The sequence below is a fragment of the Ambystoma mexicanum genome, chromosome 5q (genome assembly GCF_040938575.1).
Source record: "Ambystoma mexicanum isolate Mex_15411 chromosome 5q, UKY_AmexF1_1, whole genome shotgun sequence".
Lineage (NCBI taxonomy): Eukaryota > Metazoa > Chordata > Amphibia > Caudata > Ambystomatidae > Ambystoma > Ambystoma mexicanum.
This window is the reverse complement of record NC_090933.1, coordinates 1,372,436,794-1,372,454,919: the sequence shown is the minus strand read 5'-3', so window position 1 is coordinate 1,372,454,919 and position 18,126 is coordinate 1,372,436,794. Positions and strand designations below refer to the sequence as shown.

The following is an 18,126-nucleotide window of genomic DNA, read 5'->3' as shown; positions in this document are numbered from 1 at the left end:
GACAGTTGGTACCGGCTTGGATATCAGCAGAGGAGCGTCTTGTGTACCGTAGACATCTGCTGCAACACACGCTGGCTATTGTTCGTGGTCTTATGGTTCCTTCTGCAGAGGTTTCACTGGCCTGGGTCGGAAAGGGCAAGGTTGCTTCTCTCCTTGTCACCCACTTGGTATGTGCTGTCTTTCTCTTCCTCTTGAACTGCTGTGCTGAGTTAGCTCCCTGGACGTGTGGTCGCCCTTGCTCGTCTTGTGCTCCACGCTTTATCCCTGTGGGGACAGGAACGGGCCATCAGGTGTGAGAGGTTCTGCCTGACGCTTGTGTCGGGACATGTCAGGTGAACAGTTCTGGTGTGAGTCCGTTGTTTATTATGGTGTGGAAAAGTGTTCTTATCGGAAAGGGGGTGGGGGGTAGACATTCCAGGTATCCTACGGGATAGGCAGGGGAAGAGGTATTATATGAAAGTATAGCCCTCGTACAAGGGGGTTTGGTAAATTCAGAAGGGCAAGATTTGTAGGGTTTATGGAACAAGTGGGAATGACCAGGATTATTGTCGGAAAATAAAAAGGGGGCATTAGGGGGACCGGTAGTGTTTGGTCCAAATAGATTGGGGGTGTGGAAAACCATAATCAGAGGGACGTGGAGAAGAATGACTGGGAGTGTTAGGAAACAGAAAAACAGGGATTCTGGGAGTTGTGGTTTATGAGTGTAACATGGTTTGGGTTCCTAGGGGATTTGCAAGATATGGAAGAGTCATTGGATTTGGGTACGGGAACATTCTTTGGGTGGTAGACATGGAACAACCTATGAAGGCCTCAGGGACTTGGTCCTCCTCGCCTTTGTCTCTGGTGTTATACGCGTCACTTCTGGAGTATTCCCCCGAGCACAACCCCGGGCTCTCCTACCCAGGTGATCCTCCCTCACTCGTCCACCCACAGGGTTGGGATCTGAGAGTGTCAGCCCTTCCCTGGCTGCCTGAATAAGGGATTCTCAAGGTTTACTTGGGAGAATACCCTCAGGTTTCTTACACGCCCTTCCCCTATGCTGGTTGGACTGAAGTGTTTCATTTGGAGATTTCACCATGGAACACCCAGAATGCTGGTCCAAGCACTCCAGCATATAATCTGGATCATTTTTGCTGGGACTCGTAACCCTTTGACGGTTAATCCAGGCTTGCGTGTGAGATGGTTTCAGGAGTTCTTTCACTTCTCTCTCCCTCTTGATTTCCCAGTCTTGAGCGGCCAGCATCTCTTCCTCCATATTTTCATGGCAGCCCTCTCTAACGTGCTCCCCCCACTCCATCATCTAATTGAGAGGTTCCTGAGTCAGTCAGAGATAACGGGGATGTTGACTCTCTCCTATACTCATTCAGGGGGCTAAAAATATTTTTGGGGATATGACCATTCTCCAATTGTTGCTTCTCCTAGTCAATATAGGATTCTTCTTGCATTCTCCCATTTGGGTTTCACACTTTTACTCTCATTTGCTCGCCCTCTACTTTTCCCTTTGAATAGTAAGGAAGAGTTTTTGGGATCTTATTTCCGGCAGAAGGGATTTCTCCTCCTGATGTTTTATGAGAAGATATTTCCCCCACGTACGTTGGGTTTTCTCTGGGTGCTTTCCAAGGGGTTACATATACCAGGATCCAGAATGTTTTTTGTGATTCTCAAAGTCTTGTGGTTGCCCAGAAAAATACTTTCTGCCTACTCCTATGGCTGCACCAAAATTATAAGCCGGGCTGCTGCAGGACATCACCCTACCTGCCTTCATTTTAAAAGCAAACACGCTGAGATTCTTTGCCATCTGCAGCACACATCCTCACATTTCCCCTATTAATATTGCTGTTTTGTGCACACACACACACACAAAAAATAATGTACACATTTGTTCTGTTTTAAAAAATATCCTCCATTAGATGTCAAAACAGGACTTCTGTCGTTCAAATTAGAACTTGTGCAGGTATGGCACTGTGAGATAAAATGAAGTGCCCAGGATCACACACCTTACTTAAATGATAAATCAGGGATTCGAGGGCAGTCCTCAACTAAGGTGAATTGAGCACATCATCCACTGTCTATTTGGGATTATTCTAATCTGGTTGCTATAATGCTCAATAAATAATGTTTGTGTTTGAAAACACTCAGATTTAAAGAGATGATTTAGAATGTACACAAATTATAATAAAGCAATTTGACAAATGCATGAACCTTTCCGGAAGGGGTATATTTGTAACTTTCGTCCTAACCCCCAGTGCCTGATTAGCCATTAGGCCAAGTAGGCACCTGCCTATACGCCCAAATCCTTGTAGGGGTTGCGAGAAAACGATGGTAAATAAAGCAGTGCAGAAAATGTTAACCGCATTGAGATCATTTGGGGGGTGGTGACATTGCAACTGTCTAGGGGCCTCCGCAGGGTGTAATCCGGCACTGCGTCCCCCATCTTGATTGGAGCTGCTTCAAATGAAAGTCGCGTTTGGCAGGTAAGCAGTTTATTGTAGAAATGGGCATCTTTGGAATATGAAAGGCTGTGGCGGAGTGAGGGTGTGTACAAAGTAACTGCCTGTGTGGAAGCCACTTTCCCCATCCTCGCCATGTGCTCACAGGCCTTTTACTGCTCACTGAAATCATGTGGCAATAAGGAGCTGGGTGCTGGTGAGGAAGACAACAGCAGGGGATGGCTCTGCTGCTCCAGCCTCCCTCTGCGGCAGAACCCGGGGTTGGCACCCCTTAACGGGGCCCAGTGACCCAGAGGAAGAAACTGGCTGAAGCATGGGGTCGCCTTCCCTGTTCCCGCTCACAGTGAACGACGAGATGACGTCAGACGCAACGTGCAGGCTAGGGAAAGCAACGTGCCCAAAGTCACGTGAAGGAGAGGAGGCGGGGCGTTGCTGCGATCCGCTTCTCGGATAGGCATTGCGACCATGTCACGTGAAGGAGAGGAGGCGGGGCTAGTCACGTGAAGGAGAGGAGGCGGGGCGTTGCTACGCACGTCACTACCGAGTCGCTTTCGGAATCCGGAGCGAGAACCCCCCCCCCCCCTCAAGACAGGTGATTATGAGGAGGTGTCTGGAGTCTGGAAATATCTTGCAGGGTCTTTTCACGATCCTCGCAGGACATTCATAGCTAACACCTATCCAGGCCCCTCTATAAACTGAGAGCAGGGGGAGGGAGCCTTCTCTTGTGCATCTGCAGTGACGTCAGAAGAGAAGGGGGTCTGCAGTGACGTCAGAGGATGAGGCTTTCAGGCTCCCGAGGATTTTGGCAAGAGGAGAAGTGAGTGTCAAGGCCAGTGCATGGGAGGAAGGCCAGTGCATGGAAGGAAGGCCAGTGCATGGAGGGCCAGTGCATGGGAGGAAGGCCAGTGCATGGGAGGAAGGCTAGTGCATAGGAGGGAGGCCAGTGCATGGGAGGGAGGCCAGTGCATGGGAGGAAGGCCAGTGCATGGAGGGCCAGTGCATGGGAGGAAGGCCAGTGCATGGGAGGAAGGGCAGTGCATAGGAGGAAGGCCAGTGCATGGGAGGGAGGCCAATGCATGGGAGGAAGGCCAGTGCATGGGAGGAAGGCCAGTGCATGGGAGGGAGGCCAGTGCATGGGAGGAAGGCCAGTGCATGGGAGGAAGGCCAGTGCATGGGAGGCCAGTGCATGGGAGGAAGGCCAGTGCATGGGAGGGAGGCCAGTGCATGGGAGGAAGGCCAGTGCATGGGAGGAAGGCCAGTGCATGGGAGGCCAGTGCATGGGAGGGAGGCCAGTGCATGGGAGGGAGGCCAGTGCATGGGAGGAAGGCCAGTGCATGGGAGGGAGGCCAGTGCATGGGAGGGAGGCCAGTGCATGGGAGGGAGGCCAGTGCATGGGAGGAAGGCCAGTGCATGGGAGGAAGGCCAGTGCATGGGAGGCCAGTGCATGGGAGGAAGGCCAGTGCATGGGAGGGAGGCCAGTGCATGGGAGGGAGGCCAGTGCATGGGAGGGAGGCCAGTGCATGGGAGGGAGGCCAGTGCATGGGAGGAAGGCCAGTGCATGGGAGGAAGGCCAGTGCATGGGAGGAAGGCCAGTGCATGGGAGGAAGGCCAGTGCATGGGAGGCCAGTGCCAGCATTGCAGCAGCAGCAGTGAGGCTTTCCCAGTAGCGCACAGTGCACCATGGTTCCCTTCTAGGCACTTCCGTGTTTGGCAGATTGGTCATATGAGGTGTCCAGGAGCACACACTTTAGTGACTTGGTAAAGCCAGGATTCGAGACCAGTCTGCACACAGAGGCAAACATCTTACAGTGTAAAAAAGTGATTGTTTTGCTAAAAAAAAGTGTTCTTGTTTGCTTTGCTTTCCTCTCCTTTCCTTTGTTTCCTCGATTGCTTATGATTTTATGATATACATAATCTTCATAACCAGCGATGTGCTTTTAATTCAACAGCTACAGATGAAGATTATTTTTCCTGTTGAAGGATTATTTTCATTGCATCAGGTGAGAAATGTACGTTTACCTCTGCTGTGAGCGTCTGGGCACGGTACGAGTTTGGTGAAGATTAGGCAGTGTGCTTGAGTCATGAGGCACAACCAATGAATGGAGAACCATGCTGCCCTGGATTCTACGGGCAATCAGACAGTACCCCCTATTACTATGGTACCTTCAGGGGAGCTTAGACTGCTGATTGACAATGGTGAATTATCCACCAATCATACACTATAAGTAGAGCTCTGTGCTGCATCCGAGGCAGCATGTAAAGCCCAATGGTACTATGGTTGCACTGTAGGCACAATAATATGCTTATTTGTAATCGTGCAGCCTACAGGGCAGAAAACGCCGTATAATGATAGGTACAGCCCCGAAGGCAATTCAAACAATCAGTTGGTGGTTGTTATGCGCTGCAGGCAGTAGAAAATGTTCATTGATGTTTGTGCTACGCTGCTGCAAGCACTTATAGAGCTATAGGATAATGTTCAGCATTATTAGTACTGCCTCTAGGGCAGCATGTTAGCCCACTATTATATATGTGGCTTCCAAGGCAGCATTTGTGACTCATTGGTAGTGCTGCTGCCCTGGAGGTAGCGTAAATTAACAGCATATGGTGTAAGTTACAAACAACCTCACCCTGTTTATTACTTCTATTTTTATTTGATTTCCTCTAATTGGACACAGAGAAATAAAGATTTGTTATTTAAGCATGTCACATTCTCTTGACACTTTGAATAATAATCAGCTTCATGCATGTGTCAAAAACTTAACAGAAAGCATATGACCATAAATTGTGCATCATTTCTGTTTAACTTTACCTTCCCCCACAACATTGTATCAGAGGTCCTCTCAGGCTTGTAACCTTAGAAACACCAAAGTAGTCCCTGGGACCGCCGCCGGGCTTGGGGACGGTCGAACCACATGGGGAATGGACGCCCAAGGCCAGGAACATCACCTCGACCATCCTGGAGTTATGGACGCATTAAAGCTTTGCCCCCTGGGCAGGGATGGGGACCCTGCAGGGGTTCCCGGGGACTGGGTTTTTGGGATGGTCGACCCACATGGTAAACAGCCGCCCAAGGCCGGGGGCATCACCCCAGACCGTCCTGGAGCTGTGGCTGCACTCCATTGCAGCTTTTCCCTCCAGGGACGGATGGGGAACATGCTGGGGCTCCCTGGGACTGCCGCTGTACTTGAGGACGGTCGACCCACATGGGAGACAGGCACCCACGGCCGGCGTCCTCACCCCCGACCGCCGTGGAGCTCTTGTCATGCTGTGTTAAAAGCTTTGCCCTCCAAGGAAGTAGGGGACCCTGCCTGGGCTCACTGGGACCGCCGCAGGCCTTGGGGATGGTCGACCCACATGGGAAACAAGTGTCCGGGGACATCACTGCCAACCGTCCTGGCGCTCTGGCTGCGTTGATTTAGAGCTTTCCCTCCGGAGAGGGGTGGCGACACTACCGGGGCTCCCTGGGACAGCTGCTGGGCTTGGGGACCGTTGACCCACAAGGGAGACAGTTGCCCAAGGCTGTGGACATCACCCCTGACCATCCTGGAGCTTTGGCTGTACTACATTACAACTTTGCCCTGCCGGGAGGGATGGTGGCCCTGCCCGGTCTTCCTGGAACCACTGCTCTGTTGGTTTGATGGTCGACTTATTTATTTATTTATTTATTTATTTTTTTTTTTTGCCCAGGTAAGCGAGGTATGGTTTTCATCGGGACACCTGTGGGAAGGTAGGACATGTGTTGCCGGCGTGTTTCGGTGGTTTCCTGGTCGCAAATGTCTGAAACGTATGTGTGTTTTAAATTTATTTTCCCTACATTTTGGACTTTGCCAGGCCTTGTGGGTAATACATTCTATGCCGATTCTCACATGTCCGACCACTTTGGATTGCCACGGGTGTCTTCTTTTCAGAAATGCATGGGGTTCCCTGTTTTCCTTGGTGTCTGTGACACCCCATGCCTAAATATGTCAGTTGTCCACAAAACCAAATCCAGAGGCACGGAAACTGCTCTTCAGAACACCTGTGAAGACCCCTCAAATCTTGACTCTAACTCTCCCTCTGTCCTCCTTCTTGACCTCTCTTCTGCTTTCGATACAATAAACCATAATATCCTGATCTACCATCTCCGTGACACCCTGGAGATCACTGATCAGGCCTTGGCGTGGCTTTCCTCCTTTCTCTCTGACCGTCCTTCTCAGTTGGAACTTGGGTGTTTTCTCTCTGCTATCACTCTCTACTTGTGGTTTCTCCCAGGGTTCTAACCTATCCTCCTGATTCTTCAATGTCTACATGGCCCCTCTGTCCCGCAGGATCTCTGCCTTCACCTCCTACACCTCAGTGTTATGCTGACAACAATCGGCACTCTTTCAGGCTACCCTCGGCAGCCTCCTCTTCCTCGCTCATTCCTGACTGTCCGCAATTCTGTCTTGGTGTGCTGCGAACAATCTCGGCCTCAATGCCAGCAAGACGGAGATCGTCCTCATTGGCACCCCTGCTCCTGCTTTCCAACTTTCACTATGGCGGCCTCCCTTGACCCGGCACACTCGCCCACTAGTGAGTCAAAAAATCTAGGGGTCATCTTCGACTCCACTCTCTCCTCTCACATCTCTAAAAAGTCCCACTACGAGCTGCACCTCTTCAGAGGTATTCTATCTTTTCTCAATTTCCCCCAGACGCTCTCCGTTTCCAGAGCCCTGGTTCTTTCCAGACTGAACTATTTCAACAGTCTTTTTCTCGATCTTCCTACTTCAACTTTTCGACCTCTTCAACTCATCCTGAACAGAACTGCAAGACTTTTCCCTGGCCTCAAGCCCAGGGACCGAATCTCTCTGGTGCAGAAATCCCTCCACTGGCTGCACGGATCAAGTTCAAGACCCTCTGCATAGTCCACAAGGCTTTCTGGGGCCGGGGCCCGCACCATCTACAACTCTCTCTCTCTAAATACTCGCCTTTGAGAGCCCACCGCTTGTCCTCTTCCAACTCTCTGCGGGTGAGCCGATTTTCAAAACAAATTTTTGGGGGTATATCTTTATCCTCTGCAGGTGCTTCCGTCTGGAACAACCTCCCTGCCTCTCTTGTCTTGATCCAGATCTCCTTAAGTTCCGGAAACTCCTCAAGACCACCTTCTTCTCTTCCTCTTTCTCTCTCCCTTGTTAACCTCCTCTCTATTCATGCCCACTTCCCGCCTAACTCTCTCACTAACTCTGCTCTGTTTGCTGACTGGTCGCCTGTTGCACCTCCAGAGCCACACAGGTCCCAGGCACCCCCACCAGGCCTCTGCACTCTGCCCACCACTACTGCACTTCTAGAATTCATTCCACGAGAAGGTTAACCTCTCTGTGCTTAACCCAGGGCCCTGCTGGACTGGGCCACTTGTTCCCTCCCACTTCCTGTCTGCACGCTTACACTTTCTTAGAATGTATTAGGCCTAGTTCGCCAGGCCTGGTACGGTATATTTTTGTTTCCACACGTGAGGTACACTTTTTGGTGGGACACATGTGGGATGGTAGGACATGTGTAGTTGCTGGCGTGTTTTGGTGGTTACCTGGTGGCAAATGTGTGAACCTTGTGTTTTCCCCCCTAAATTTTTGACTTTGCCAGGCCTTGTGGGTAATAAATTCTAGGGTGATTTGTGCAAGTCAGACCTCTTCGGATTCCAACGGGTGTCTCCTTTTCAGAAATGCATGGGGTTCCCTGTTTTCCTTGGTGTCTTACACCCCAGGCCTTAATCTGTCAGTTGTCCACAAAACCAAATCCAGTCTTCCGCAGGGCAGGGCGTTAATTGTTTCAGTGAATCAGCCTTTTCCCTTTGCGTCCAGGTCAGTGCACCAACAGATTTTTATTGGGACACCTGTGGGAAGGTAGGACATTTGTTCTCATTTGGTTTTGTTAACTTTTCCATACATTTCCTACAGCACTTAGTTACACAGCCCTTTCATTTCTGAAATGTGACCAACATTTAGTCGCCGCTTTAGGCATTGTACACTTTTGTCACCTGTGCAGGTCACATATCCTTCAAAAGTTCTGCCTGGGCTCTTTCAAATAATGTATGCTTGCCATTCTTCACCACATTTGTTTTCTGTATTTTCAAATGCCAAGTACGTCTGTTTAGGCCACCAGCATACAAATCCTGTGTACTATGACTCAATTTTTGGGGCTTGTGGTATTGCTCATTTTGTGAAACATTACGAAAAATGTGTGATTTGCTAACTAGAAGAGGGGGAAATGGTGCAGTGCTTTTCTCAATATTCACAGAAGCCATTACCTTACTAGTCCAAACATGCTCAGCGCATACCTTATTTATTTCTTTTTTCAAAAACATTCCCAAACTATGGGAATTTTAGATCGTTGTTGCCTGAACTGTGCAAATGACCCCTTCCTGAATTCTGTCTACTTTTCAGAAATATATACCTTTCTGTCTTCTCATTCAGCTTTCCTACCCTCCTCTTCCATTTCGTCCAAATCATCTACCTCTCACAAAACTGATGGTAACCATGTAAAAAAAGTGTTTTTGTTTCCACTCAACCTGTTCTTGAAAGCTTGGAAAATGGCGAATTCTGAACAGCAAACCATTTGTTCCTAGCTGTTAGAACGAAAAAACCCACACGCTTCTGTCACTTTTTTGTTATTTTCTCACACCCCCTTACAGGCAACTAGGAATCCGCCTACATGTGGGAAGAAAAGGGTGCAATTTTGGCCGGGATACCACCTGTAACAAGGGATTGCGTGCCGACATACTGAAATGTCCAAAAAAGGGCTCTGCCCTGGGCGGGAAAACCCTCCAGCAGTTAAGGGGTTAACAATCATACAAAGCTTAATGGTGGGATTACCTCAGCCCCCTATAGCTAGGCATAAATTAGACAAACATGATTGGAGCAAGTCCTCTACCATCCTCTGCCCATAACCACCCACAATGACCTCACAGACCTTCCCACGAAAACAGACCTTTCATGAGATAGTTGTGCTGACCACCGCAACTAATAATTGCATGAGAAACACAATGCAACCTGGGTTTGGCAATGAAGAGATATTCACACAACATTCAACCAATGCCCAGCTGACATGGGCAAGCCACAAGATGCTGTTGCACACCCAGGACAACAAAACTCATCACCTGATTGGTGCCATCCCGGCTTGTCCCCTATCCCCACAACGCTCTTCCCAGGCCTGTCTGCCTTCAATTTACCAGTGTTGTGATCTTCCTTTCCCAGCGAATGCCCAGGAGCCTGGCTCACAGACATCGTAAGTATCTGCTAGACCCATCTTCCAATGACTACAATCTCCTGGAAATGGTTGGGTTGAACACATTTTCCAGCAACCCTCAAGCGAAAGTGCTCGAAATTCCTGTCACCCAGGTGGCTTTACTTAGGCCTACATGTTTTTGCGGTTATTGTATAGTTAACATTATGCTATGCTACCCTGGTCCCCGGGTCCCTGTCCCCACCCCTGCTGTTTCTCATGAACTCCTCAAGCTACGTCGGCGCACGCGGTACATAAGATACATGGTGCAGCTGTCAATGGTGTTCCTCCCCCTCTAGGGATGGCCTCTCCTTTTACCCATCATTCCTGCAACTGATAGGTGCGCCCCCCTTTTGGTAGCGCTGTATTTGCACCTTTACTGCATTATCACAATTATTCTTATTCATCATATTAGTCCTCGATTTTCATCTGGATCTTCCTCCTCACATGATTTTCCTCTTTCGGGTCTGTCGCTCTGGTCTGGTGATATCTGGTGTCCACCTAATCACATGATGGGCGTTGGCCACCACTTTCCAATGTATTTCTGGCAATGAATAAGAGTATATTGTCCTGTATAGTCCAAACTGGCTGGATCCAAGATGAAGTCCAAGTGGCCTTCACCCAGTGCCTCAGAGAGATTATTAAAGCGCTGTCTCAGCAGGTCCAGAACGGGTTTGGGATGACTAGAGCAATGATTTTGAGTATCCATTTCAGTGTAGCAATGGCTTGATATCTTCATCCCCATTTGAAGTTGATTGGCACCGGTCACATCAGTAGATTGCAACATGCTAGATTAACCATTAACAGCCATGGTGATCTCATTCACAAAATGTGTAAGCTGTCAATCGCATGAATGTACTGCCCATAATTATGACTTTGCATTGGGGGTTGGATGTGGGTAGGTCTGGGAAATGTATGATTGGCCAATCAAATCTTTTTAGCTACATATTTTGTATAGGGTTTTGGTTACAACAGTCCGTGGCTTCATTCTCAATGTTGCAATTGTTTCTATTTGAATATGCTAATTTGCTGTAATTTGAATGTAAATATTTTGGCCACTGTGGGCCTGTTTTTATGGAGCGGCATCTGATTTCCCGGCCATGAGTTTTGTAATAAAGCTGACTTTTACTTGACTGCGGGTGCTCTCTAATTTTCAGTGGATTGGATTTTTTGGAGATCCCTGAATATTTTGGGGACCCCAGCGAGATCTCCAGTGCCCTGAAGTCGGTGCTGGCACGAATGGGGGAGCCTCAATGGTCTGAGTTGCACAGCAGACACAAAAGAGAGGAGCCAAATGCCCGACAGGGTCTGCGAAGAGAAAGCGGAGCTGCCGGCAGAATACTGAGAGAGACTGAAGTGTGAGCGGGGCTAGCCTTTGAAGGAAGACTTGCAGGCGGAGCCGAGATGAGCAGAACAGCTACCCGCAGGAGACGCAAGGACCGGCGAGTGAGGATGGAGAATCACTCGATCCGGAGCGCTGCTCGGGGCTGTGGGAAACCCAAAATGAATGGAGAGTGAATAGAAAAGCATGTGTACGATGAAACCAACCTGAATCCACGGGGTGAGAGGAAATGAAGGACCGTATAATATGCAAGCAGCAACAGACGTTGAATACCGAGCTAAAGGAAAGCTTTTGGCAAAGCCAAGATCTGATGACAAATATATCTGAAATTCAGATATTGCTGACATCCCTACACATTGTTTAGCTTTAGTTGTGAAAGCGAGGATAGGTTTTGGATACAGACTTCTAAATTCAACTTTCTGACTCTGACTTTCCTTAGTTTCTTTAGCAAGGGAAATCCCACCTTAGTTTAGGGCAAGTTAGGCCTTCATCCATCCTGACATTGAGTTAAATAGAATTATTTTATTCATAATAGAATTATTTTATTTGAACTTTAAATCTGTTGTTTGTGTCCTGCTTCATGATGCCTTCATAGAACCGTGTTCCTTTGTACATGCACTCTGCCTTCTCAGTTAATTCAATCGTCTTTCTGCCTTTAGGGAGGGGGGCATGCTGTCATGATTCACCCCCCCCCCAGAAGAGAACAGCTAGTGTTCTCCCTTCCAACATGGCACCTACTGTGCATAGTAGTTAAAGTATGTTCTTTTGTTCATGGCAGTGCTGTTGCCGCTTTTGCGGTCTTTCACGTTTCCATGGAAACAGACTACACAGTTACTACACAACAGACAGCCACGGAAGGAACTGTATCTCCACGCTAAGGTATTGTTCCTATTCCTTAGCTCAGCGCTCCCCCTGCTCTGTTTTCTCACCTGCTCCTGTTGCCTTTCTTGTGCTGCTTTTCTGTTCCTCTTTCCTGCTTCGATCTCCTTGACTCCCCATTCTCAGTTTGCCTTGCTCTGCTGTTCTCTCTGAGTTCTGCGCAATGCTTTCTGGATTCAGACTCCTGCTCTGCTCATTTCAGGATACCCTCTTCTGGGTTTTTTCCTTTCAAAGGGGTTTTTCCCACTCCTGCATGGAGTCTTACTCCGGGTGTCACGCGGTCCAGGTATTATCACCAGGCAGTGTGGCGTCTGGAGCGAGTCGTCCATTTCTTCAGGACACCAGCCTTTGTCAGAGACACCGACAGAGACAAGCCTCTTCCTCCTCCCACGCCTTGACTCGGGTAAGCAAAAAACGGACAGTATGTTTGCTTTAAAACTGTCACGATCTTCCCTCCTTGGAAATTCTGGTACCACTGGAAGCACTGCCATTGAAGTGTCCCACAGGTTTCTAACAGTAACGTGCACCGCTGTCTAGTGTTTTCTTAACATGGTCGCCCTCCATTATACTTCACTGTGCTGATTGCCTCTCGTGCGCGGCACGGCCATCTTGTGCTAATCTTATCTGTGCATCGATTGCCCTAAGCTCAAGTGCCCCAGCGGCACTAAATCATATCACCCACCCCTGAAGCTGACCTTACTAGACGCATACGGCCCATTTTACGATGCAAATTAACGTCTTGTTTCAACATTCTCAGTGCGCCAGCTAATGACGTGTCTCCGTGGAAATGGCAGGACACCTCTTTCCTCAATAAGTATAAACAGACCGCTTCTCATCAGACATCAGAGTTGCTTTTTCAGTCGTTTCAGTTTTTCTTTTTTGCATAGCCTGTGACTCGTTTATGCTCTGTTCAGCTACCATCGTTGCTTGGAGCCCATGCAAACAGATACTTGTACTAGCATTAGCATTACTATCGATTTACATTTTTTTGTTGTATAATGGCAACAATACATCCCTACCAGTACGAGCCAGAGTATTCCGAGGCAGAATTATTTGATATAGAAAGATGCAGAAACTATGGTGCATTGGACGACAGTTGGGAAGACGAATCACTGGATACAGAGCCTAGTCGCATGGAAGACGTTTCCACCTGTTGTACCTGCAATCGGTGCAAGGTCATGCCAACCGAGGAGGAGAACTGCTGCTGCAGAGAAAACTATGGATGCTTGGCCTACATATCGGAAGAAGACGCACTGCCGCTATGCGTTACCGAGCTGCATGACTTCAGGGCATCCTGCCTCACAAGGTCCGTGTTGAGGATTATGATGGTGCTTATGCACGAACTTTGCGCAACAGTTCGCCCTCGCAATCCAAGTAACGAGTAAGTGTGCCTTAGATGTGATGTCATTTTGACCACTGAGGCCACTAACATTTCATGTTTGTCTCCTATATTGTCGTAACTTTGATCTATCATTGCCAAATGAATGTAGTCTGGCAATTCGATACATCTCTTGCGCTTTGGGGAAATCATAGAGGTCATTTTATGTGTCTTTCAATTTCAACTAAGAAACAATATTTCTCTGTGCCCCAAACATTATAACTTTTGTAAGTAATGTGTCTCCACTTTAAAGCCCAAGCTGATAGATCCATGAAGTAACATTTGTATGGGCAACTATGCCATTGGATACAGGATGCATTTTCAACGAAGGTTTGTGCACTTATCAGGTTCATTTAAATGCAGTATGTATGTTTCTCTTCCACAGGTGGTACAGGCTGGTGACCTATCGTTTGTTTACATGGTGGCTTCATGGGAGGCATGGATACTGTGTTCTACGAGTAATACCCTCCTGTGTCATTGGAGCCATTCGTGCCAAATTCCCTGTGACAGTGGACAGTAAAGGGGATTTTCCCACACTGTGCTGCAACCCGAAGTATACAATGTGTTGTATATTTGTGCCATCAACATCAGCAACAAAATAAAATCCAAAAGAGCTTTTATGAATAGTTGTTTCAATTTTTCTGTGAATCAAGGACACACTCACTTGTCTGAGGGACATGAAATAATGGTTGGTGCCCTTTATCGCTCACCTCCTCTGCAACAATCCATCCTCCCTCCATTATAAACGGCCAAGGTACCAAACACCATGTAGACTTCAAAGATATCTTCCGCACACAGGCCATTGTTCACATGGCCTCCCCAGACCCAGTGTCTCCAGGCTCCCCTGAAGCAGACCGCGCCCCTGCAATCCACATAAGTGTGTCTCCCATCAGTACTGTTGGGGCCCTTTTATGCACGCCTCTTGCCCATCCATCCCCCCATCCACTATCAATGGCAGTTCGCACCTGTGGCCGTGTGCTACCAAGGGGGCTGACAGGGTGGGAATGGCCAAGGTGCCAAACACCATGTACACTTCAAAGGTATCTTCCGCACAGGGTCCATTGTACACACGGCCTCCCCAAAACCAGTGTCTCCAGGCTCCCCTGAAGCAGACCGCGCCAGAAACATGTTACACATGCACACCCACTTTTCTAATCCTTTATAAACCCCTTGATATTTATCCAGAGAAAATCTCTGAGCACTGGAACTCTTGATCGTGCTACCTGTGAGCACTGGAAGTCAACTCCTTATTGTGCTACCTGTTCTCCTGCTACGAACTCCCATACTTGCTGAATCTAATTGTTTGTTGGTCAAGGTAAGGGCAGGTCACCTTTTAGCTTCACTGTATTCATCTCTTTCTGATCTCAAAATGTCTATTTCAACTGAATATACCCAGTAGTCTAATGTTCATTCATCTCAATGACTTTACTATTGTCTAATGTTTCAAGTGTTCTGATCTGGATATATAGTACATTTTATCATTGTCCATTGTAATAGAATCGCATCTTTCATGGACAATGGGCATGTTTCCTTTTGTTGCATGAAAGTACATTCAACGGACGAGTAGCACGTTAAGATTAGCATCATATCAATCAATTCTTTATGTATGTCAAAAGGCCTAGTAACAGGGAACATGAAAACTGGAGCTGGGTGGCGGGTGCCTTAAACAAATGGAGCGATAGTTAACATCCAAAAATAAAGGACGACATAAAACAGATGGGATTGTGGAACACAAGAGGATTTGTCTATCTGTTTGGAAACACTTCAACGCACCTGAAAAACCTAGACATAATGTGTCTCCAAGGGACTTGGCTGCTAACTCACCCCTGTGCTGAAGGCTATGAAATGGCACTAAACCCTGCCATCAAACAGGTGAAGGGCCAACCCATGGCTGGCCTAGTAACCATGGTTTGTATTGAAACAGGTCTCTGCATAGTGAGAACAGCAAAACATCGCCATATATCTAACTGACACTGATTGCACTCAAAGAACAAAAGGAAGATAAAAATTGGAAATTGTTCATCATCAATGTCTATTGGCAACATAAAGCAATGGGCGATTGGATCTTCCTGGACTTAATCTGTGACCTGATTGACGAGATAATGATCAGGGGAAAAAAACAAACCTAATATTATACGATCTCAACATGGAACTTTTGAGGGTAGAGAATGAAAATGCATCCTATTGCTGCCAAGAAAAGAAAAAGAAACCATTAAAAACAACTTGGGAAAATGAGATGGTAGTGAGAGAAAGGTTGATACTGAACGGAAACATCAAGGGAGATATTCCCCCCAAAACCAACGTGGGAAAGGGAGGAGTCCAAGTCAATAATGGACTATTTCTATGTTTCGGAGCAGATGATTGACAAAATAAATAACCTTACAGTGATACTGATGTTAGAAAGTGATCATAATATAGTGAGAATCGAAATATCTGGTATCAAAAAGACCTCCGCTTCTACATGGCAACGTAGAGTTAATGCAAGGCCGGGAAGAAATCGATTAAGAATGAAAAAGGCAAAAATCACTAAGCTAACAAAGACCGTAATTGATCATGAAAAAAGAAAAGAAATTGATGCGATTGAATATCCGGCAGTTTTACAACAGTTTGAACAAAGTCAAATCGGGGGTAACAAACCAAGTTTCAAAAGACCATGTCTGTGACCCTGAGATTGCTGCAAAAACATGAGACCTGACGAGGAAAATTAGAGAAATTCAGACCACAGACAAAGAAAACAGAAAATGTGAAATAAAAATGGTGAACTGGGTTACGGATACTAGCTACAGTCCCATAAATATATCATGCTGCAGCGCGATGCTGAAAACATCTTACAAGTAATGGCAGAAAAAGAACCAAGAGCGCTTTGGTCAATCATTAATAACATTAATAGAGGCCAACAAGCAATGCAATGTAATATGGTGACGTAGGTCCAATGGATCGCTCATTACACCGCACAAACCAAGATAAATTTGAAGGTCAGGAAGAGGAAGATCGATGGGAAATCGAGATCACTAGAGACGACATATTAGAGAATATTAAGAGAATTAGTACTTCGCGGGACCCCGGTCCGGATGGTTTGTCAAATCAAACACTCAAAGAACATCCGGAAGAGTGGACATATCATTTTGAAAAAAACTGAGGATCCCGACATCATGGAAGAGAGATATCATAGTGCCGATATTCAAGAAGGGCTTAAGATCGGAACCGAGAAATTACAGGCCGATAGCTCTTAGACGTCATGGGTAAAATCTTTGGCACACAATTGTTGAACCATCTCACAAAATGGATCCAGCTCACAGGAAACTTTGATGTCCGTCAAACTGGTTTTTTAAGGGGGGGTCGGATGTGGTCTCAAATTCCTCCTAATTAACCTGCCAAAAAATGGAGGCCATTAGGAGTAAAACAAATATACTTGGCGTTTGTTGACTTGGCACACGCTTTCGATAGTGTCGATCAAGAGCTTTTATGGACCAAGTTGGGAGCAAAGACGTGTCCTAATAGTTTACTAAGGGCAATACAAGAACTCTACTCCAACACAGAGATTAAAATCAGACTAGAAGGGCTCCCTCTCTGCGGCAATAACAACATCCAAAGGTGTTAAACAGGGTTGCTCCTTGCGTGCTACTCTGTTTAACCTGTTTGAGGCCATAGGTAGAGAAATCGAAGAGGTAAGGGCATTTCCGCCAAAGATCAATGGGAATCCACTGAGCTACATATTGTATGTGGACGATATTGTCCTGTTGGATTTAACGCCAATTGGGTTGCAGTGAAAGACCTCTGCTGTGACACAATACACAGAATAAAATGCACTTGTGATAAATGCAGCAAAAACTGAGATCCTTGTATTACAAAATCTAAAGGGATCAAAAAGAAAAACTGGTAAGCAATATACATGGAAGATCAGACAAGAAAAAATAAAATGCACAAGCCAGGCACAATATTTAGGCGTCCTAATTAATTCCCATATAACAGACAAACCAATGGTTAAAAGAATCATAAGGAAATGTAAACTTCTGGCGATACAGGGAGCCCTAATAAATAAAAAGTTGGAAAATATTCACTAAAACCGGTTGTAGAATTCTACAAAGTGAGGGTTATACCTACTCTGATATTCGGATGCAAAACAATTTTGGGATGCCCTTACTCAACATGGTCGGCGTGTGAAAACATATTCTGGAGAAGAATCTTATTAATGGCCAGAGGAATGCTGACGGCTTGTATGAGATACGAGCTAGGACTAACTTCAATTAATGCAGGGGTCCTGTGGAACATGCTTTCTATTTACAGAAAAGTGATCGGAGGAGACGCATTCCCGCAGTATAAAATCTTAAATGACCCAGTTAACGAAGTTAGAGAGTCGATCTTCGTGAAGTGGAAACAAATATGCTATCTACTCCTGAATCAACTAAATTCGAACAAGGACTCTATAATAAATAACCCAAATGCAGTAAAAAAAAGAACTGAGACCAAGATTGGTGCGACACATCGGAGCAGAGAGCGATGCATAGATGCATGGCTCAAGCTGCACCTGGAAGGGGAGCCCGAAACATGCTTCCTAAGTACTGTGAAAGATTCCCATGTAACATGAAGAGAAACATTTTCATGGAGTTACGCTTGAATCAATTTTGTACAAAAGAAGTAAAGAAGTGATCAACCTGCTGAGCAAGCGAAATGAGGATGACTCCAAATGCAGGTTCTGTAATACGACTAAAGAAACACTAAAACAACTAGCGCTGTACATCAGAACTAAATACATGGGCAGTGAAATTGCCAAAAGGCCACATTTAAATGGTGATTAGTGGTGGATGGAGATGGCAGAAGGGAGCGACAAAAAGTTAACT

At 46.8% G+C, this 18,126-nt stretch overlaps 1 protein-coding gene across 6 annotated transcripts in view; it reads left to right on the top strand.

Moving 5' to 3' along the window:
• The first annotated feature begins 2,955 nt into the window (after positions 1-2,955).
• Positions 2,956-18,126, top strand: part of LOC138498171 (zinc finger protein 605-like) — a 195,866-nt gene continuing 180,695 nt past the window's right edge. For 3 of the 6 annotated variants that reach the window (XR_011278712.1, XM_069622055.1, XM_069622051.1), the window contains exons 1-2: positions 2,956-3,267; positions 4,400-4,450. The gene's annotated coding sequence lies outside the window, so the exon portion shown is untranslated. Of the gene's footprint in view, positions 3,268-4,399; positions 4,460-6,137; positions 6,235-18,126 lie in introns of all 6 variants that reach the window. The other 3 variants (XM_069622053.1, XM_069622052.1, XM_069622054.1) reach the window with 3 other exon arrangements.